The 24,367-nt window shown below is 37.0% G+C and overlaps 1 protein-coding gene across 2 annotated transcripts in view; it reads left to right on the plus strand.

Moving 5' to 3' along the window:
* The window catches only part of UVRAG (UV radiation resistance associated), a 325,150-nt gene that overhangs the window by 95,795 nt on the left and 204,988 nt on the right, over positions 1–24,367 (plus strand). The gene's annotated exons all lie outside the window — the stretch shown is intronic.

Genomic DNA, 24,367 nt, shown 5'->3' on the forward strand with positions numbered 1-24,367 from the left:
GACTGCTTAGGATATGTAGCAGAACACACAGGATTTAGAAATTAGAGGGTGGAGATTGTAGTAAACATATTTTAATGCCTGTTCAGTTTGAGACACACAAAGTTTTAAGTATTGAAAAAAAGAAAGTCCAGAAATTGAAATATGAATAAGCCACTAATATTTCTTGATCTCAGTTTTCCTTAGTAAGTAAAATGAGGCGTAGGGTACAATTATTTTAAAGATATGTTCTAAATGTGAGATTGTGTGACCTTACTAGAGAAAACAGTAGAATTAAAAGAAAAAATACTAAGTCAGGAAGAAGAGGATTTGGGATAGTGCAGTATCATAGATGCTGAAAGAGGATAGTTTCCAGGAGTAGCGAACACTGTGATAATGTAGGAGAGCAGGAACTGAAGAAAGACTGTTGGATCTTGTGAAGCAGTGTGGTATCATGGAGGATGCTTTGATTAATCCTACCCTGCCTTTATCTTTGATTTATCCTAATTCATTTAACCTCTGATGCTTCTAAAAAGTGGAAGCAGTGATGTTACAAATTTGTGTAATTTACAAGCATTTTCACATTTTTTATCTTATTCTCTTAGAAGTCCTTCACGCATCAGGGATGATAGATACCCCTTGTCTTGATTGTAGAAGCTGAGGCCAAGAGGCATTAAATGTTTTATCTATCTGAGGGCACACAGCAAGTAAGAGCCAGACTGGAGGATGCTTTGACGGTTTTCTGACAATGTTTTTGTAGATCCTTTTAATAGTCTCACCTTCCTAAACTGGTGGTTACAAGGTACACATGGCATAATGACTGTGGACATTCTTTGGAAAACACAATGCCCTACATAAATGCAAAGTCATCAGGCTAATTTAGTAGTTGCTCAGTTATTGAACATTGATCTTGCAATGATTTGGCTCTTGGGGAATTCATATCTAGAGTATTTTTCAGACTCTTCAGATGTGTCAGTAATTTGAACTGCCTCATTAACAGTGGTCTCCTCATGCCTGTTGTACAATTCATGCCTAGCTAATAACACAGATATGCTTTTCCTAAACCAGATCAAGTGTCTATTTATCAACCAAATTTACCGAACCCAAGGAGTTGTTCTGGAATTGGAAACTTTAAATTGCACTTATTAAAGTTGATGAGTCAGATGGGACTTTGGTGATAGTTCTCTCAGACATTAGTAAAGAGTACCCATCATCTGCTCTATTAAATGATCCTCTTTTCCCATAGTGTTTGCCATGATATATGTGAAGTGCTTTCTAGGAAACTTAATTGTGTGCCTATTGCATTAAACTCTAGTTCGTGGTTTCCTCTCTAACATTGTCCTTGGCTGGAGTCATTTTAAAAAATATATCTTTTCTTTTCCTGATGCTTTCTTGGTTTATAAAATTGCTGTTACTTGATCTGTAATTTTGTGTGAAAACACACAGTCTAAATTCTTTAATGCCACTTAACTCTATAAAATTCTGCATGCTGTTTAGAGTCATGTTTAGAACCCTGGCCTCCTGATTCTGTTTTTTTTGCGACAGAGTTTCGCTCTGTCACCCAGGTTAGAGTGCAGCGGCCCGACCTTGGCTCACTTCTGCCTTCATCTCCCAGGTTCAAGTGATTCTCCTGCCTCAGCCTCCCGAGTAGCTGGGATTACAGGCATGCGCCACCATACCCAGCTAATTTTTGTATTTTTAGTAGAGACGGGGTTTCACCATGTTGGTCAGGCTGGTCTCGAACTCCTGACCTCAAATGATCCACCTGCCTTGGCCTCCCAAAGTGCTGGGATTACAGGCGTGGGCCACTGTGCCTGGCCCCGATTCTGTTTTTTGAGAGTATATTCTAGTTAATTAATTTTCACTGTACTGTTGGGCCACTAGGATACATCTGTTCTCTCTCCTTTTTGTGTGGGAGTGTCACAGAAAAATGGGCACTCTTGACTAAGGCAAGGACTTTGGAGCACCTAAAACCAGGTGCTCCTTCATGCTGGGTGTGGTGGCTCATACCTGTAATCCCAGCACTTTGAGAGGCCAAGGCAGGCGGATTGCCTGAGGTCAGGAGTTTGAGACCAGCCTGGTCAACATGGTGAAACCTCATCTCTACTAAAAATACAAAAATTAACCAGGCATGGTGACACATGCCTGTAGTCCCAGCTGCTCGGGAGGCTGAGGCAGGAGATTAGTTTGAACCTGGGAGGCGGAGGTTGCAGTGAGCCAAGATTGTGCCACTGCACTCCAGCCTGGGTGACAGAGTAAGACTCCACTGCAGAGAGAAAAAAAAAAAAAGAAAAAAGCTCCTTCAGATGGATGGGTTGTACTGTTTTATAGGAAAACAATGACCTGAGACCTTATTCAGATGCTTTGACTCATAGTTAAGAATTTAGGCTAATTTCAGTGTTGCCAAAGATTAGCAGTTCTTTCCAAATTTACATTTAATGTGGGATAGTAATTGAACTATTCCTTCTTAACTCTTGGAAATCTCTGGATTAATCATTTGTTTTCAGGTAAAAGTAGACATTTAATTAAGAGCCAGTTTACTCGTTGTTATATTTCATATTTTAGGGTGCTCACCACAAGGTGTCAATGTTATTCCTTAACTAGCATTTAAAATTTTATTTATTTTACAATTTTGGGTTGAGAAAAGTACGGGACTAAAATGGAATATAAAGCAATGTTGTAAATTGTAAATAAGCATTCAGTTTTAGGAGTTAACTAAAAAAATCTCTTAGTATGATTCCTTCTAGGTTAAGGAATATAGGCTTAGTAGATAGCTTTCTAATAGGCTTATTAGGTACCTTTCTCCTTTTGGTTCTGTTTTTTTAAAGTCCTATTGATAGGGAATTATTGAAAGATTATAAAGAGAGGAGGAGTAAATGACATAGTCAGGTTTGCAATTTAGAATTCTAACCATGGTGTCAGTGTGGAGTGGACCTGAGGGATGAGCCTGGAAGCAATGATTTCTGTCTAATCATTTCTTAATCTGTCTAATCATATCTAATCTGTTCTCTGACAGATTATTTTTAGTGTTAACTCATTTTTTGGTTGTTTTTTCTTTTATACTTTTTCAAAGAGATAACTCTGTTATAGTAAGAAAAGTAATAATTCTGGTTTTTTTCTAGTATAGTTTTCATTGTTTTTTTCCCCTTCTTCTTTAGAAATATCCTGCTTTTGCCAGTTTAATAAGTGGAAGTATGGTGGAAAATAAAGGGCTTTGGTCCTTCACCTAAATTCCAGTCCTAAAACTGCCATGTGTAGGTAAACTGGATGCAAGACTTTGAGCAAGTAACGTCAACTTTTTGTATACCTTAGTCTGCTTTTGTAAAATGGGGCTAATATTTGTCTCTTCTATTAGGAATATTGTTAGAATTAAATAAGATAAAATATTTGAAAGATCTTAGGATAGTTACTGGCATATAGTAGACATTTAATAAATGTTAGTTTTCTTCTTCCTCTTTACTTACCTGGTCTTGGATATAGCTTTCTCCTCTAAGCCAGTATTCCTTTTCCTTGTTACCACTAGCTTTTCTACTTTTCAGCATATTTTTCCTTTCTCTCCCCAGCATTCTAGTGTTTTCCATATCTGCTTTTATAACTGCATGATGGATTCTTCTTGCTCACTGCCCAGAAAAGTCAATGCATTGAGAACAGGTTTTGCAGCAAAGAAAGAGTTTAATTATTACAGGGCCAGCCAAATGGAAGGATGGGAGATAATTCTCAGATCCGCTTCCTCAGAATTCACAGGCTAGAGTGTTTCAAGGATAGTTTGGTAGGCAGGGGTCTAGGAAATGGGGAATCCTGATTAGTTGGCTGGGGCTAAAATCATAGGGGGTCTAAGCTGTCTTCTTGTGCCAAGTTAGTTCCTGTGTGGGGGTCATAAGACCAATTAAGCCAGTTTCTTGATATGGGCTACTTATTTGATACCAGCTGGTCCATCAGAATTCAGAGTCTGAAAAATACCTCAAGCACCAGTCTTAGATTTTATGATAGTGATGTTATCTATAGGAGCAATTGGGAATGTTACAAACCTTGTGACCTCTGGGTGCATGACTCCTGAACCATAATTTTACAAAGGTGTTTTCAGTCCCTGAGTAATAAGGAGGAGGTTACTTTCAGGAAGGGACTGTTATCATCTTTATTTTAAAGTTAAGCTATAAACTAAATTCCTCCCGTAGTTAGCTTGGCCTATGCCCAGGAATGTACAAAGACAGCTTGTGAGGCTAGAAGCAAGATGGAGTCAGCTACATGTTGATTGATTTCTGTCACTCATAATTTTTGCAAAGGTGGTTTTACTTTCAAAGTTGCTTTTGTTAATTCTAAACAGTCATAATAAAAAATATTTAACATGTGTGTGTCTTTTCTCCTTAATGACATTGAAATCTTCTTGAAGGAAAGGATTATTTCTTATGGCTATATTTCTCCTGTCCTTCTATCTTACCAATACTTCTTGGTTAATTGTTGGAGTTCCTTTGGCTTGTGAGCTTACTAGGACTCTTCTGTATTACTCTTTTTCCCTAGGTACTCTCTTGTGTTACTAAAGCTACAACCAACACATCTACGTGTTAATACCTCTTCAATCTATATCTCTAGCTCTACCTCTCTTTTGGATTTCCAGTCTGCATTTTCCAACCACCATGGATATTTGAACTTTTTTGTCCTTGAAGAACCTCAACCCCAAAGTGTCTGGAGCCACACTCATCGGTTTAATACTCCTCTTCCTTTTCTTTTCCCTGGTTTGTCTAATGGTATTATCACCATCCTAGTCTCCCAAGCTAGTAATCTTAGTCATTTTTGGTTTCTCTAATTTTTCTTCCCTTGGTGATAGATATAGTTGATGATAAACCATATTGATTCTTTGGCAAGATGTCTCATCTGTCGACCCTTCTTTGTTTTTAATCTGTATTTTCCTAGACTATTTGCTGATCTCCTTGATGAAGAAATTAAGGCACAAAGCAGTTAAGTAACTTCACCAAGGTCACACAAACTAGTGTTAGAATTTGTATTCAAACCCAGGCAGTCTAGCTCCAGAGGCTATCATATAAACCAGTGTATCTTAAATCCTTATAATCTTTTACACTGCTGCTAGAGTGATCTTTTAAAAGATACATGGGGCTGGGCGCGGTGGCTCATGCCTGTAATCCTAGCACTTTGGGAGGCCGAGACGGGCGGATCACGAGGTCAGGAGATCGAGACCATCTTGGCTAACACGGTGAAACCCCGTTTCTACTAAAAATACAAAAAATTAGCTGGGCGTGTTGGCGGGCGCCTGTAGTCCCAGCTACTTGGGAGGCTGAGGCAGGAGAATGGCATGAACCTGGGAGGCGGAGCTTGCAGTGAGCCGGGATCGCGCCACTGCACTCCAACCTGGGAGACACAGCGAGACTCCGTCTCAAAAAAAAAAAAAAGATACATGGGCTGGGTGTGGTGGCTCACGCCTGTAATCCCAGCACTTTGGGAGGCCGAGACGGGCAGATCATGAGGTCAGGAGATCGAGACCATCCTGGCTAACACAGTGAAACCCCTTCTCTACTAAAAATACAAAAAAAAAAAAAAAAATAGCCAGGCATGGTAGCGGGCGCCTGTAGTCCCAGTTACTCCGGAGGCTAAGGCAGGAGAATGGCGTGAACCCAGGAGGCAGAGCTTGCAGTGAGCCGAGATCGCGCCGCTGCTCTCCAGTCTGAGCAACAGAGCGAGACTCCGTCTCAGAAAAAAAAAAAAAAAAAAAAAAAAGATACATGAATTTTCTTACTCGCTGGGCTTAGAAAGCTTTGATATATCATGTACAGGAGAAAGTTCACACTTCTTAATGTGATATTCAAGGGACATTTAGCAATACATGCCCTTAGGGACCAAGGTCTTTATTTCAAAGTCCTCCCACTCCCTACTTGTATAATCAATAACTATCATTTATGGAGTGCTTACTGTGTTATAAATAGTTCTTCATTGTCTGATTTTCACTCCACTCATCTCAACACCCCCAAACTGAGAGCACCTTTAGGCAAGAATCCTTGTTTTATTAGTCTTTGTATTAGCCCTATCGCAGTGTGTATCATATATATGTTAAGCAGATAATAAATGCCATTTCTATTGATCAAATTGAACTATTGTTCGGGTTACTAGAGGACTAAAGTTTTGTTTTTCCTAATGGTTTCCATCTGGTAAAATGAGAGTTGCAAAAAATTTCTAGGCTAATATTTAAAAGGTGTTGAAAATGCAATCAGGTCTGTGAGCCTTCAGCTGCTTCTTTCTTTCAGCCCCTGCTCTCCACACAACATGTGGTGAGATTTTCAGGATTTTGTGACTTTCAATCCAACTCTTTCTATAAGTGTTTTGGGAAGACCTTTATTTGGCTCTCTAGAAGCAAATTCCCCTCCCCCCACTTTGCTAGAAAGTACTGTCAACTATAAAATTCCAATTTTAACAGGAAAATGCTCACAACCAATAAATTATCAATAGCATAGTGTTTAGAGAAGAGATGGGATGAGAAGTATAAGGTGTAACTTTGTTTATCATCTTTAAACTATGGATGTGATAACCAACTTTTAGGCTGCAGGAAGAGATTTTTTTTTTTTCCTCCCTGCCTAATGGACTCTAAGTGGTAATTGCAGTTATACAGAATACAGCTAAGAACCCAATTGTAAGCAGACTTTACAAAGTTTATGTACTAAAACTCGTGTACTTTCTTTTCATAATAGAGACTAGGCTCTTACCCAGTTTCTGTATGCTTATTTTAAGTAAGGTAGGGGAGGAATTAAGAGGATTACTGTTAAAATAGACACACTGACAGCAAGAAGCGAAAGCTGATAGTTTGCTCTGTTTGTGGTATACTCTTTGATTCTGGAATATAGCTGAGTGATAAATCATATTAGCTACTGTCCTACCTTTGTAGTCACTGTTTGGATTCTTAAACAGCCCTGTCTCACTACTTCATGTAAAAAGAGAGAGGAGGAGAAACAGTTCACTGTAAGAAGAGGCCAACTAAAGAAAAAAACATAGCTAGCCAACTTGGCCAAAGCACATCTCTGTATTGCATTTCATAACTCAAGTTACTCACTGTCTTAGTTTTTAATAATGCTGTCTCCATTTAACAGATGAGGAAGCAGTCTTAAAATGGTGAGATGATTTGCCTGGGCCACAGGCTGGTTAAGTGTGGAAGCAGGTCTGAAGAAAGGTCTGCCAGGCTCCAGTGCATGTGCTGTTTTCTATTATGCCATGTTGCTGCCAAATCATCAGTAAAATAGAAAAGTGTAATTATGAGAGCCTTCATAAGAAAGCAGGCACATAGAAGATTTAGGAAGGTTTTCAATCAAAATTTAAAATAAAATAATTTTGGTTTTTTTTTTTTTTTGGGACGAAGTCTCGCTCTGTTGCCCAGCCTGGAGTGCAATGGCGCGATTTTGGCTTGCTGCAACCTCCGCCTCTCCAGTTCAAGCGATTCTTCTGCCTCAGCCTCCCAAGTACCTGGGACTACAGGCACGTGCCACCATGCCTGGCTAATTTTTTGTGTTTTTAGTAGAGACAGGGTTTCACCATGTTAGCCAGGATGATCTCAATTTCCTGACCTCGTGATCCGCCTGCCCCGGCCTCCCAAAGTGCTGGGATTACAGGTGTGAGCCACCACGCCTGGCTAATTTTGGTATTTAATGTAAGTTTTGGTGGAGCAAAATTTATATTTATGTGCAGCAGCACATTTTATTCTTCTTTATTCATCCGTCTCTACATATACTATAAATATATCTATGTATGTATACATACACATAAAGACACACATATACACACACACACAGTTTTACAAAAATAGGATTTAAGCAAAATACGGGAGTAATTATAGGGTGAAGTCTTCTCCTTCCCCTTTCCTTGTACTTTTTGGCTCATCTTCTTCTTTAAGCCCTTCTCCCCCATTCCGCTGCCAGCAAACCACCCAAACACAGAACATATGTCCACATGACCCCTAGTCACCCTTCACCCATGTTAACAATCTGATATGTATCCATCCGTATTTTTTCCCATAGTCTCTCTATATGTCATAGATATGATTTATAGATAAGTTTATATATGTTTTCTATATAATTTATGGTTTATGTATATGGTTTGAATTAATTTATAAAATTAAAATTGTTTTATAAAATTGGAGTTGATACACATACTTGGGTTTCTTGTTCAATATTCTATGCATACATTCCTCTAATTCACTTTTTAAATGGCTTAATAATAGTCAGTGGTGAGGCTATATCATATTTATTCAGCCACTACCCTATTGAGAGGCATTTAATATAATATTTACTCTGGCTCTGGTTTTTAATGCTTGTTTGTTTTGACAGTATGCACATTACTGAAGGAAATATTTATACACATATATAACCTTGTTTTTATGATGATTTTGTTTCCATGGATTACATTCCCAGCAGTGGGATTTCTGAGTCAAAGGGTATGTATTGTTTCAATTGTTAGAGATAATCAGGTTGTTTTCCCAAAGGGCACAAAATAAATGGCATTACTCCTTACCCTGATTCTGTGCTGGCAATGGCCATCATCAATTTTTATGATTTTTACTAATTTGATGAGTGTAAATGATACGTCAGTATTACTTCAATTTTTGTCAGCCTGGTGCAAGTACTTAGTTTGAGCTACAAGTGAAATTTAACATGTTTTCTTAAGCTTATTAGCTATTTAGGGTATTCTTCTGTGAATTTGCCTATTCATTTACTTTACCTAGTTTTTAAAAATTGAGTTGCTTGCATTTTTCTCATAAGTTCCCAAGAGTACTTGGTATTTTTTTCCCAAATCTGACAATTACATCTTGACTTATGATACCTTATACAAAAAGTTCATATTTGTTGTATTGTGTAATTCTGTTTTCTGTTTTATATTTTCTGGGCACTCTTGAGTTGAAGAAGACTCTCCTATACCTTGCTTCTATAGATATTTTTTGCTAACTTTGAGATTTATATTTTACTTTTTAAATTAAATATTTAATACAAATTGCAATTTATTTTTTTTTCTCTTAATCCACCCATCTGCACACTGATATCTAGTATAGATAGTCCATATCTTGTAAGGTAGAAATTATTTCTTCATGGATGAATTCATTGTGCCAGCACCTTTCTTTTCCCACTGAATTTAAATAATACTTTTGTAATATATTAAAAGTGCATATATACTGGGATCTATTTCTGGATTCGCTCTTCTTTTTGTTTATCTTATCCTTTTGTGTATTTTGTAACTTTCAGATTGATTTAACTACAGGGGATTTTTTTGTGTGGTCTAATATCAAGTAAGGCACATCCTGTTGCTACTCTTCTTTTTGATACTATTTTTGGCTATTCTCAGAACTTTATTCTTTTATGTGAACTTTAAGCTTATTTTATCCTACTTTAAAAGACCAATCTTATTGGAATTTTAATCGAAATTTTTATATCAGTTGAAGTTTTACAATTATTTTGGGAAAGATGTCATTTTATATTAGTATACCCATCCAAGAACATGGTGTCTTTTCATTTGTTTATATTTTATTTTATTCCTTCAACAAGATTGTAGTTCTCTTTATATGGTCATTTGGCTTTCTGTTACATTTGTTCTTAAGTATGTTATAGTTTTTACAGTATTTTGTATAAAATAGGTGTTCCATTCCATTCTTGTGTGCTTACTGCTATTATAAGGAAAAGCTATACTTCTAGGAAAATCTTATTTTCCTAGAAACAATTAGTAATATATCTAATTGTTTTTATTGCTATTGTTTTTTTAAGGAAAGCTCTCCTTTTTTGGCATACACATTATCATCAGTAAAAGGATAGGCTTTTCTTCTCTAATGTTTATACTGATTTTCTAGACTTACTGCATTTGCTAAACCTTCTAGAACTTTCAGAATAATGTTGAAAAGTAATAGGCATTGTGACCATCCCAGTTCCTTGTTCTAATTGAAAAAGTTCAGTAGTTTGCTGTTCAGAATATTTTCTGTTAATTTTGAAAAATATTGGCCGGGCGTGGTGGCTCATGCCTGTAATCCCAGCACTTTGGAAGGCCTAGGCAGGTGGATCACCTGAGGTCAGGAGTTCAAGACCAGCCTGGCCAACATGGCGAAACCCCGTCTCTACTAAAAATACAAAAATTAGCTGGGCGTGGTGGCACGCACCTGTAATTCCTGAGACAGGAGAATCACTTGAACCCAGGCAGTAGAGGTTGCAATGAGCCGAGATTGCACCACTGCACCCCAGTCTGGGCGACAAGAGTGAAACTACATCTGAAAGGAAAAAAAAAAAAAGAAAAACGAACATATATATATAAGAAAAAATATATATACATATATGTTTTCATATATATATATATATATATATATATATATATATTCGTTTTTCTTTTTCTTTTTCTTTTTTTTTTGAGACGGAGTTTTGCTCTTGTTGCCCGTGCTGGAGTGCAATGGCTCGATCTCGACTCACTGCAACCTCCGCCTCAAAAAGGAAAATATTTTAAATAATTATTTTTATTCACTTAATGCTTTTATTAGAAATGGTTGCTGAATTTTTTGAAATGCCTTTCCACATTTATTAATATTATATTTTTTCTTCCTTTATAATTGTAATAAGGTATGTGGATTTCCCAATGTTGTATTACTGACTAGTTATAGGTTATTCTTTTGATCATTACTTATAAGCAAGATTAGTTTTTAGCAGTTGTGTTGTTGTTATGGGGGGAGGTGTAAATTACCGTCTCTCCCAAAATCATAAAATTGAGTTGTGAATGAATTGTGAAGCTTTCCATCTTATTCTATGATCCTAATCTGTAAAATGATGATGATAATAGCATCTGTCTCTGGATCGTTGGGAAGATGAAAGGTATTAATGTGAACTGCTTAGTACAGTGCCTGAATTGTATGTGTCAGCTATCATTATCATCATTACCATCTGAAACAGATTAAATAATTTTGAAAGTTTTTAGTTCTTTGAAGGTTTGTTAGGACTTAGCTAGTAAATCATCCAGTTCAGGTGCATTTTATAAGGGTAAATCTTCTTTCAATCCCTTTAGTACTCATCGCTCTGTCCATTTTTTCCTGCTTCTCCTTGGTTTATTTTTGGAATTTGTTTTTTGGTAGGAAACCACCTATTTCCTCTAGATTTCCAACATTATTGCTGAAATAATGCACATAGTTTTATTTTATAATTCTTTTAATCATTTCAATAATTTACAGCACATTTTCTAATTAAGACCAGAAACTACTCTAATGTTGTAGTTAGAAATGTTGTTACATTATGACCTCTTCTTGGACAGGATGCTCTCTGATGTTGAAATTGTAATAACTTTTTTCATGTAAACTAAAAATATTTCAGATACTTTTGCCTTAAAGTGTTTCTCAGAATGAGAATGGAGAATGTGGACTATATACGTTCAGGGAATTTATATCTCTAGTTTACAATGTTGTTCCTAGCATATAGCACCAAGCTGGCTCAGAGCGAATGCTCAGCAAATATTTGTTAAATGAATGAATGAAGAAATGGGTGAAATATAATCCTGTTGGATAATAACTGGACCAGGTAGATTTTTTGAGGAATTTTTTAAATGGTAGATTTTTAATTACCTTTCCAAAGATGATTAGTACTAACCTTGGATATGTTTTGCCACAGTTATAGTATATTTTATATATAAAATAACTTAATATTTCATTTTGGATACAGTGCATGCTAATGAAAAATTCATGTTGAAAGCATTGTGTGTTTTTGTTTTTTTTTTTTTTTTTTTTTTTGTGACGGAGTCTCGCTCTGTCACCCAGGCTAGAGTGCAGTGGCATGATCTTGGCTCACTGCAAGCTCTGCCTCCCAGGTTCATGCCATTCTCCTGCCTCAGCCTCCCAAGTAGCTGGGACTACAGGCGCCTGCCACCACGCCCAGCTATTTTTTTTTGTATTTTTAGTAGAGAAGGGGTTTCACCGTGTTAGCCAGGATGGTCTTGATCTCCTGACCTCGTGATCCACCCGCCTCGGCCTCCCAAAGTGCTGGGATTACAAGCGTGAGCCACCGCGCCCGGCCTGAAAGCATTGTTTTTAAATTAACTGCAGTTTACTAAATGAGTAAACCAGTAATCAGGACTTACTGATAGATCTCATAGTCTTTAACTAGGACCTCTTATAGGCAATTATGCTACTAAGTTCATTTTCTCTAGTTTACTGAATGTTTAATAGAGAATGGAAATGTAATGGGTAAGTTAAATGAGCCCTTCCCAAAACAGTGTTCAGAACTCTTGGCTTAGAGCAAAAGTCAGCTTTCAAATGTTGAAAAGGTGAATGAAGAATAAAATAGGAAGAATAAAATCAGCGTAAAGAAGTAAAGCATTCTTTGAGGGCAGTTAAGTATATGTAGTCTTCTGCCCAAGAGATGTTCTCTGTCTCTGCCCCTGTCCTTTAATTTTGGCTTGAATTCACAGGGTTACTGGACTAAGACTGCTTTGTTTGAGATGTCACTGCGAATTAAGGCTTCACTGTCACATCTCTCATAGCTGCCTTGTAACTTCTACATTCCCGCTGGTGCCAGGCATGTTCCAAGGCAGCATTCCAAGGTTTAGTGATTTCACCCTGATGTCTCCGCCAATAAAAATAACCAGTTACCATTAAAACCTACCCCACCCATAACTTGATTTTTACATGCCGTTTTATTAAGAAAACTTATCGACAATTTTAGGAGAATTAATACATTAAGTTTATCAGGATATCAACTGGCCCTTGGAGTAACTTTTGTTCTAAAAGTGGATGTTTCTTTCACCTTGGAAGAGAATCTGAGACTCAGCATGTTTGTCTATTGAGAGTGGACTTTGTAATAACCTTATTCCTACAGTTGATTCTTTATGACTGGAAATACTCTGTTAAAATGAGAAGCCAGATTATTACCTTAGGGATTTATATTCTAGTAGGACAGATAACAGATATAGCAAGCAAAGGGTCTTTCATTCGTTGAGAAACTAATAATAATTTCTAAATATGTTGTGTTCTAAGAATGAGTCAGAATCTGTTCCTTTTCTACAAAGGGCCTACACAGAGGGTAGAGAAGGAAAATAAGATTTGAATATTAAAAATTTTCACTTAAATACATTAATGCTATTAAGTAAAATAGCATTTCAGTTAAATGCTAAAAGTTAGCATACATCTTTTTATTGTGTTCACAATAGCCATACTACTATTACTACTAATACAATTCAAAATAAGATTTGAGTATTAAAATTTTTCACTTAAATACATTAATGCTATTAAGTGAAATAGCATTTCAGTTAAATGCTAAAAGTTGGCATACATCTTTTTATTGTGTTCACAATAGCCACACTACTATTACAATTCCAATACTATTACAAGCTCAGACTGAAGCTTGCAAAAGTTGAGTAGTGTGGTTCCCAGGTGTTCAGCTAGTAAGTCATGCAGAGTCTGAGGTTAGTGGTAAAGGCCTTTCCATTATATTTCTCCATCTCATGTGGAGGAATTCCCCGTGACATTTTTTTCTCTTGTTGAGACTTCCTTATAGCACCCTTAGTCTTCCCAGTAAAAGTTTTTTTTTTTGATGATGCACCAACATAAAATGAGCCAGGAATTACTTAGAGTCTTGTGGCACCCACACAATGGAGACTTTCCTAATAGGCTTTCCTGGAGCCCTCCAGAGTGTGCTTAATATACTCCTCACCTTGTGCCTCCCCGTGGAGGAGGTCTTAATGGTTTACTATTGAGGAGTGTCTCTGACTCTATGACCACATAGGTCTTTTTACTTCTTTTCTCCCAATATGTCAAGTGTGAAGTGATTGGACCCAATGATTCTTTCTTAGTTGGCATCCCTGACTGTTCTTAGGCTTCTGTTCCTTAAATTCAGACTCTGCAAGAAGTAAACTAATGTCATAGAGGAAAATGACTTTTCCACAGTAGCACTGATTTTTCTGTTCCCAAGATTCTTTGATTCTAATGACAGAGTTAAATTTGAACATGGGAGGAAAACTGACTTTAAACAGTTTATGGGGAGAACATCTGGAGATTTAAACTTATGAAAAATTCAGTGTAAGCCAAGAAATTGACTCAGCAGCATTAAAAAAGGAGCTAAGATGATCTTATATTGCATTAATTAAAATATATTGTCCAGATCAAGAGAAGTAATAGTCTTCCTGGACTTTGTGTTCATTAGATCATATTTGGAATATTCTGTTTAATTTGGGTCCCAGTTTACTTTGATGGGAAAGACCCGGGGAGATGGCCAGGAAGATGAATGATTTTAAAGCAGTCATGTAAAGACTAGTTGGGAATAGAGGATATTTAGAGAATATAAATATCCTAGAGAAGAGAGGACTTTGGGGATATAGTTGCCCTCTTTAAACAGTTATGTAGTTAATTTGGCAAACAATTTTAGGGTAATAAGAGTAAAAGACACATTTATTGGATATGTACTATCTGCCAGTTAAGTTTTTCACATGCTTTATCTCATTTAATCCTTAAAGCAAGTGTATGGATTGCTGCTAGTCATTGTTACCGCTGTTTTACTCATGAGATCCAGAAAGGGGAATTGATTTGCCTAAGGTTGCATTATGGCAAAGGCATTTTTTTTTTTTTTTTGAGATGAAGTCTCGCTCTGTTGCCCAGGCTGCAGTGCAGTGGCGCAATCTCGGGTCACTGCAACCTCTGCCTCCCAGGTTCAAGCAATTCTCCTGCCTCAGCCTCCCGAGTATCTGGGACTGCAGGTGTGTGCCACTACACCCGTCTAATTTTTATATTTTTAGTAGAGCTGGGGTTTCGCGATGTTGGCCAGACTGCTGTCTTAACTTCTGACCTGGTGATCCGTCTGCCTTGGCCTCCCAAAGTGCTGGGATTACAGGTGTGAGCCACTGCACCTGGCCAGGGATGTAATTTGGAAGTGAAAAAGTATATAGGTTGTTGTTATTCCTGAGAGTAGAATATAATGATAGCTATGTTTATTGAGTGTTGTTATGTTCTAGGCTCTTGTTATATACTGAAAAAGAAAGAAAAAGTCCTATCTTCATGGAGCGTACATTTTAACAGGAAATTCAGAAGTAGATAAATTAATTAGTTATAAATTTGTTGCTAGTGGTAAGTGCTATGAAGAAAAATAAAGTAGGAGGAGGAGAATAGAGGTTGGTAGATACTGAGGATGGTAGGATGATCAGGGAAGACCTCACTGAGAAGAAAATATTTGAACAAATACTTGAAAAAAGTTAGACAGCAAGGTTGGATGGGCATTTGGAGAAAGAACATTCCAGAGAGAAGAGATAGCAGGTAGGAATGAGTTTGGTTTGTTACAAGAATAGCTAGGTGGTCAGTCTAGTTTGGGCATAGTGAGCAAAGTTGGCAAGGCCAGATCATGTAGAGTTTTATTTTTTTTCCAAGCATGATAAGAAGTTGTTGGAGGGCTTTGAGCAAGGGAGTGATGTGATCTGATTTCTAGTTTTTAAAAAAATGCCTCTCATTAGCCAGGCTTGGTGGCACATGCCTGTAGTCCCAGCTACTTGGGAGGATGAGGCTGGAGGATCCCTTGAGCCCAGGAATTTGAGGCTGTAGTGAGCTCTCATTGTGCCACTACACTCTAGTCTGGCCAACAAAGCTGAGACTCCATCTCTAAAAAGAAAAAAAAAATGCCTTTGGTGTGGAGAATAGACTGGGCTTCGGGGTCAACCCACCACAGCTGTGATCCAGCAATCAGAAAACTGCTGCTGGTGAAATAGCCATCCCACACTTACCAGACACCTAAATAAGGAAACTGTCTACTGCAAAACCTCACTCCTGAAAGAGCTTGTCACTGCTGCAGGAAGAATGGCGTCTATCCCTTCTACCTTCCAGATTTTGCTCAAGGCATTCCAACATTTAAGAAGAGGATGATAGAACAGAGGAGAAGGACAGCTAATGAGGTTGTGGAAAATCTAGGACAAAGAGGTGTCCCAGAGGTCAAAGTAAATTAAATATTTCTAAGAGAGTGATTAATTGAATCAAATATTGATGGCTGGGGCATGGTGGCTCATGCCTGTAATCCCAGAAATTTGGGAGGCTGAATGGGGAGGATCGCTTGAGCCTAGGGGTTTGAGACCAGCCTAGGCAACATAGTGAGACCCTGCCTCAGAAAAAAAAAAAAGGTTGCTGATTGGTTGAGTAATGTGAGGGTTAAGAATCGAAAGCTGGGCCGGGTGCGGTGGCTCACGCCTGTAATCCCAGCACTTTGGGAGGCCGAGGTGGGCGGATCACGAGGTCAGGAGATTGAGACCATCCTGGCTAACATGGTGAAACCCCGTCTTTACTAAAAATACAAAAAAAATTTGCCGGGCATGGTGGTGGGCGCCCGTAGTCCCAGCTACTTGGGAGGCTGAGGCAGGAGAATGACGTGAACCCGGGAAGCAGAGCTTGCAGTGAGCTGAGATCACGCCACTGCACTCCAGCCTGGGCTACAGAGCGAGACTGTCTCAAAAAAAAAAAAAAAAAAGAAAGCTGAATTTAGCAACTTGGAGCTCACTGGTGACATATATAAGGGCAGTTTTGATGTGTGGTGAAAGTGGTACAAAGAAGAATGGAAGTGTTTTCCAACATTTTAAATGATTGAACAATTATAATTATGTGATTGTGAGAATGTGTATAAAAATAGTAACAATAAAGAATTTTACCATATAGTATCCATATGAATCGTGGAGATTGCTGTGTGATAAACTTTGCAGTTGAGAATTTTATGACAAATTAGGTGCAGAGTTTAGTGATCCAGTAATCAAGAAAAAGAATGCTTGTTAATTATTTGAAATAAAATGTCATTAGTGACAAATCTTTATTGAGAATCTGTTGTTAGTAGACCTTGTGTTACTCTGTCAGTCACCCCCCTCCATTCTGTCAGTTTGAATGGGGAGCTATGCACAGAATAAACAGTAGCAGAATGAAAATCAGAGAGTTGTTTTATGAGTAGGTGCCCAAAGGAAGGGTGCAGTCGCTGAAACTCCCTGGAAAAGGACTGGGTTAAAATAGGGGGATTTAGGCCCAAGGGAACCTCCTACATTACCCCTAAATCTAAATCTTGGCCTCAGCGTGCTCAGTCATATTTTTATTTTGGGGTGTATGTTGGTGAGGGAGAGAAATGAAGCCCGTTGTCATCTTCTATTATAAAATTTTACATGGCGATATAATTCTGTGTTTAATTATTCTGTATCCCTCAATAGATTTGTGGGGGACAGGGACTCTAGTTTATCTTGCTCACGGTAACAGCCACTGGTGCTTAGCTTGTTCCCTGTCATGGGGCAGGTGTTAAATTTATAAGGAATAATTGAGAGTTTATCAGGCAGTATAAGGAACAGAAGATAACACCTGGGTACCAGCATGTGGAAAGGTGGGGAATGCTTGCCTGACATGTTAAATACATTCTTAGAGATGTAGATCACATTCCTCTGCTCTAGGAAGCATTGTTGGATCTCACTTCGTTCCTGTACCCATATTGCACATAGAAAGTATTCTGTGCCCTGGATACTTTGCGTTATTAACCTTACATTATCATATAGATACCTCCTTATCTCCTCAATACTAGTCACAACTTTGATTGCCTGTCATTTGCAAATATTGTGCTAGGTGTTGTATATATTTTATTATTCTATTTAATTCTTTCAGCAACCAGGGACATTAGGCAAATGAATAAATTGAGGCTCAGGAAAGTTTAACAACTTGTCTAAGATTGTACACTGCTTTCTTAGCACCTTCCAAAAGCTTGAGGCTTCTTCTGTTCCATGGTGTTTTTTAACAGGATACATACTTCAGTAGAATTTGTATGCTTAATGAAAGTCTTTTATACTTTTTGAAAGATCTTACCACAATTCCTTTCTTTTTTGTTGATTATTTGATCAAAGGGCCATGTAATTCTAATACTTCTTGAAACATTGGAGCTGAAAAGTAAGACTGGTGAAATAGCTGACTTTAAATATTGCGTTTTCAAGGCTAAAAATGAGTGTCTAACTTACTGATTCATTGTATGATAAACTAATATTATAGAACTGTTTTTATATAGAGCAGACAGAAAAAGTTTTATAATTGCTCTGAGAAAAAAATATACTTACTCAAAATGTGTTAAGCATTCCAATTTTGATGCTTCAACACGGAGCTGTCCCCTGTAGCCTTGGAGACCATAACTTCACAGTGCTTGTTTTTAAAGTAAGGTTTTCTTTTGAATGTAAGCAGATTTTGATGGTAGAAAGAAGTTGTCGTGTGGAATTATTCTGTGAAGCCATTGAATAGACTTGAAACATTGTTTATGCATAAATAAATTCACCACTCTGAAAAGTATTCTGACAAGGCACGGCATGTGTTGGCATCTGCAAGTCAGCCTGTACTGAGTTTTCACTACCCACAAGAGGTGGTGAAAACGATCTCTGGTATAAAGCAGATGGAAAAGGTAAAGTGTCGGGATTTTCTTCCTTTCTTTCTTTCTTTCTTTCTTTCTTTCTTTCTTTCTTTCTTTCTTTCTTTCTTTCTTTCCTTTCTTTCTTTCTTTCTTTCTTTTCATTTTTAATTTCTTTTAACCTTTCCTGGGTATTCATCAAAAGTTTCTTTTCAAAATTAATTTTTTGGTGAGATACAGTTAGCATGACAGAACTATAAATGTTGATGTTCATTTTATGTTTTTTTGGGAGTTTGTTTCTCTCTTCTTTTCCTTTTTTTAATGCTGTTTTCCAAATAATTTGTGTGATCATTTTTTTCACTATGACCATCATTCATGTGTTGTTTTCATTCAGCAGATACTTATTGCTCTTCTAGTTATTATACTGTTATGTGCTGGAGATACAAATGTCACGTTATGACACCAGCCTTCCAGGAGATTTTAGTCTAGTGTGTTAGTCATACAACTATGCACACAGACACAGTACAGTATATTAAATGCTCGGATAGTGTCTCATGCTTGCCTGTTGGGAACACAGGGAAAAGAGACCCCAAGGTAGTCATGGGAAACTTCCTGGAGAAAGTGATACCATCTTTCCTTTTGTTCCCCAAACAAACTTACCCCCCAATTGCACCTGGCGTATTTTAAAAAATTAAAGTGAAATCTGCATACAATTTTTAAAAAATCAAATTCTAAAATGAAAAGTAAAAGTTCTCGTTCAACCCTCCCAACCTTGACCCAGTCACAGCCCTTAGTAATAACCACCTTTCACACTTTCTGTTTTCCCTTATGATGGTTATCATTAAAACATGAAACAATGTATTTGTTTCTGTTATTTAATACAAAAACATTAAATAGTGATTTGGCTTTGGACAATGAAAGATGAGGAATTTACCACATTTATAATACCTGCCACCTTCTCTCTCTCCCTCTACCTCTGTGTTTTTGTTAGCTATCTCATTTTTACATTATCAAGTTTAAAAAAAACTTTACATGTTATGTTGTTATAATCAGCTCCTGTGCTTTGTCTATAGGGTGACTTTAGGAGTTGAGCCACAGACAAATACCCTTCATAATATTATTATAGGCAGAAGTAGTGAAATGTGCTAACACTGGAAGAATTTCCCAAGAATCAAGGTCCAGTGGTCCAATGGATGGTTTGTCTTTTTTTTTCTTTTTACCACAAAGACCTGACTTTTTTCTCATTGGATATGTGAATTCCAACCTTCTTTTTGAATGACATTTAGTATGGTGCTTGAAAATTCAAACAGAATAATGCCTCATTTATTTGGCAATATCAATTTATAACAGCCAAACAGTAATCCAAAGTTAGCATTAAAAATCCGCTAAGCAAATTGGAAAGGAAGAACTCAAATTATCTTTGTTTGCAGATTATATGATCTTTATTTATTTATTGATTGATTGATTTATTGAGATGGAGTCTCACTCTGTCATCAGGCTGGAGTGCAGTGGCGCGATCTTGGCTCACTGCAACCTCTGCCTCCCGAGTTCAAGTGATTCTCCTGCCTCAGCCTCCCGAATAGCTGGGACTACAGGCGTGCATCACCAGGCCCAGCTAATTTTTTGTATTTTTAGCAGAGATGGGGTTACACCATGTTGGCAAGGATGGTCTCGATCTCCTGAGCTCATGATCTGCCCGCCTCGGCCTCCCAAAGTGCTGGGATTACAGGCGTGAACCACTGTGCCTGGCCCAGATGATATGATCTTATGTTTGGAAAAATCCTCAAGACTCAACCAAAAAACTGTTAGAACTGATAAACACATTCATTAAAGTTGCAGGATACAAAATAAACATATACCAAAATCAGTTTCTATATGCCAACATGAACAATCTAAAAAAGAAATCAAGAAAGTAATCCCATTCACAATAGCTACAAATAAAATTAAATATCTAGGAATTAACTAAAGACATGAAAGCTCTGCAGTGAAAACTACAAAACATTAATACAAGAAATTGAAGCAGACACACAAAAATGGAAAGATATTCCATGTTCATAGATTTAGAAGAATTAATATTGTTGAAATGTCTGTTCTACCCAAGGCAACCTGCAAGTTTAATGCAATTTCTATCAAAATATCAATGACATTCTTCACAGAAATAGAAAAAAGAAAACTCCTAAAATTTATATGGAACCACAAAACACCCAGAATAGCCAAAGCTATCCTGAGCAAAAATAACAAAACTTCAGGAATCACATTACCTGACTTTAAATTATACTACAGATCTGTAGTAAACAAAACAGTATGGTACTGGCCTAAAAGCAGACACATAGACCAGTGGAACAGAATAAAGAACGCAGAAATAAATCCATACATCTACAGTTAACTCATTTTTGACAAAGGTGTTAAGAACATACATTGGAGAAAGATCAGTCTCATCAATAAATGATGCTGGGAAAACTAGATATCCAAATGCAGAAGAATGAAACCAGACCACTATCTCTTGCCATATAAAAAATTAAATCAAAATGGGTTAAAGACATGAATCTAAGACCTAAAACTATGAAACTATTAAAAGAAAATATTGGGGAACTCTCCAGAACATTGGAGTGGGCAACAGTTTTTTGAGCAATATCCCACAAGCACAGGCAACCGAAGCAAAAATGGACAAATGGGATCACATCAAATTAAGAAGCTTCTGCACAGCAAACAATCAATAAAGTGAAGGCACAACCTAGAGAATGGGAGAAAACATTTGCAAACTACCCATCTGACAAGGGATTAATAACCAGAATGTATAAGGAGCTCAAACAACTCTGGGAATAAAATCTAATAATCCAATTTAAAAAGAGCATAAGATCTGAATAGACATTTCTCAAAGGAAGACATATACATGGCAGACAGGCCTATGAAAAGGTGCTCAACATCACTGATCATCAGAGAAATGCAGATCAAAACTACAATGAGATATTATCTCACGCTAGTTAAACTGGCTTTTATCCAAAAGATAGGCAATAACAAATACTGGTGAGGAGGTGGAGAAAAGGGAACCCTTGTACACTGTTAGTGGAAAGGTAAATTAGTACAACCACTATGGAGAATAGTTTGGAGGTTCCTCAAAAAAACTAAAAACTGAGCTATTACATGATGTAGCAATCCCACTGCTGGGCATATAGCCAAAAGAAAGGAAATCAGTTTATCAAAGAGATACCTGTACTCCCATGTTTATCACAATAGCTAAGATTTGGGAGCAACCTAAGTGTCCATTAGCAGATGAATGGATAAAGAAAATGTGATACATATACACAATGGAATACTATTCCGCCATTAAAAAAATGAGATCCTGTCATCTATAACAACATGGATGGAACTGGAGGTCATAATGTTACGTGAAATAAGTCAAGCACAGCAAGACAAACATCACATGTTCTCACTTATTTGTGGGAGCTAAAAATTAAAACAATTGAAGTCATGGAGATAGAGAGCAAGAAGTATGGTTACCAGAGGCTGGGAAGGGTAGTAAAGTAGGAGGTGGTGGGGAGGAAGTGAGGATGGTTAATGGGTACCAAAAAATAGTAGAAAGAAAGAATAATACCTAATACTTGCTAGTAAAAACAAGATGACTATAGTAAAAAATTATTTAATTCTACATTTAAAAATAACTAAAAGTATAATTGGATTGTTTATAACACAAAGGATAAATACTTGAGGTGATGGATACCCCATTTACCCTGTAATTATTATTACTTATTGTATGCCTGTATCAAAATTTATCATGTAGTCTGCAAACATATACAGTTACTGTGTGCCCACTAAAATTAAGAATAAAAAATTTAAACAAATAATAACTCCCTAGTTACAAAAAAATCCACTGAGCAGCAAAAACATCTCATACCTAAAATGTTCTACATTTTATGCCTAGTAAGAATCCATAGGCCTCATTCAGAAGCTTATTCTTATTTTGTGTGTCATTCTACAAATCATGATCTAGTCTCCAAGTCTGTAACAGATTAAATGTTATAATTTAGTGATGCTACAGGCAGGCACATTGAAAGCCCTAAGAAATGTCATGTGGGAATCTCATAGAGAAGAAAGGCAGTCTGTGCATATCATCCTGAATGTGCCTGATCTTGTCTGATCTCAGAGGCTAAGCAGGGTTGGGCCTGGCTAGTACTTAGATGGGAGAGGAAAGGCAGACAAAATATTAAATGCTGACTATACAATTTAAAAGGTATTATGATGTAGGGCTGTATGATACTGGGCATAATGATGCTCTAGTGATCATCAACCTTTACAAAAAGAATCACTATTTTCATTGTACAGTGTCAGAAGACAGGGAAGTAAGTAGTCATTGAGGATATATTCCTATCCAAAATGGTTAAATTTTGAAATGTTGTTCATACAATTAAAAAAGATAAGCGTATGATACAGTTATCTGGAAAGTTAATTTGTGTGGGAGCTCTTCTCCAAGGTCAGTGGAATTGTATATTTATTATCACATTTGTGACATGAATGGGAATTGCTTTATTAGTTATTAAAAACTCATTCTCAACAAATTAGCTATTGTGTGAATTATTACTGGGAGGCAGCTGTTGACTGTTGTGAAATATGTCAGCTAGGAAAAAAGGCAATCTGTCTCTCTTTCTCTCTCTCTCTCTCTGCTGTATCAGTGGATTGACCATTATTTCCACAGATTAAAAGATTGGACAGGCTGCCACTGGGGATAAGGGAATATGCTTCCTTGTGGAAGAGTCTTGGTTTGGGATACTGCTACCTTAATACTCCCTGCCTTTATTTCTTGAGTATTTTATGTCTTTTTCCTTGGAAATATTTCCAAACTTAAAGAAACATTACAGAAATAGCATAAAGAGCTTTCCCCCTGCTAACCATTTGAAAGTAAATTAGAAAGATGATCCCTCAGTACTCCCAAATAAATCATGGATATTTGCTACAAATACGAACACCCTTCTAGATAACCATAGTATGCCCATTAAAACCAGGACATTAACCTTAACATGTTACTGGCATCTCATCCATCCATCCATTCAAGTTTCTTCAGCTGTCTCAGTGTCCTTTATAACTAAAGGATTCCATCTAAGACCACAAATTACATTTACTTGTCATGTATCTTTACTCTCTGTCAATCTGAAATAATTTCTCAGTCTTTCCTTAAGATTTTTGAAGAGTTTTAGGCCAGTTAATTTGTAATGTTTATCAATTTTGGTTTGTCTGATGTTTCCTGATGAAGAGATTCAAGTTATGCATCTTTGGAAGGAGTAATGTGGAAGCAATATTGTATTGTTTTTGCATCCTGTCAGAGGGGACACACTTTGATTTGTCCTATTGCTAGTGATATAAACTTTGAAGCCTTAATTAGTGTCTACCATGTTTCTCCTCTGTGAAGTTAACCTTTTAGACTTTGCAATCAGTAAGTATTTGTGGGGAGATACATTTTTAGATGATAAATGTCTCATTTTTAAATCAAATCTCTGTCCACTAGTTTTAGCACATATTGATGTTTCTTGGCTAAATTAATTTTTTTAAATGATAGTTGCCAAATGGAATGGTTAATTCAGTTCTCTCTTCTACATTTATTAGTGTGACATTCCATTTTAAGGAAAAGCTTTCAGCTTTTTCTGTTTAATTGTATCAATGTGGACACATGGATTCCTGTTTTATCCAGTGAATTATTATCTGGTAGTATAAGTATTTATTTTGATACTCAAATCACTCCAGATTTGGCCATGGGAATCTCTTCAATCTGGCTTCTGTGTTCTTAAGACATATTTCCATCACTCTTTGAGTATGTCCTTACTTTCTGGCATAATATATTACAGGCTCATATTCCCTTTGCCCCTGGATTAGAATTAGTCATTTCTCTAAGGAGTTTTGTTTGGTTTTAGTACAGAATAATAATAATAAAAAAAACCCACTGTTGATTGACTTAAACATTTCTGTTTTTTAGAGACAAGGTCTTGCTGTGTCTCCCAAGCTGGCGTGCAATGGCCTGATCACAGCTCCTCAAACTCAAGGGATTCTCTCATCTCAGCCTCTTGAGTAGCTGG

This window comes from Pan troglodytes, chromosome 9, assembly GCF_028858775.2.
Source record: "Pan troglodytes isolate AG18354 chromosome 9, NHGRI_mPanTro3-v2.0_pri, whole genome shotgun sequence".
Taxonomy (NCBI): Eukaryota; Metazoa; Chordata; class Mammalia; order Primates; family Hominidae; genus Pan; species Pan troglodytes.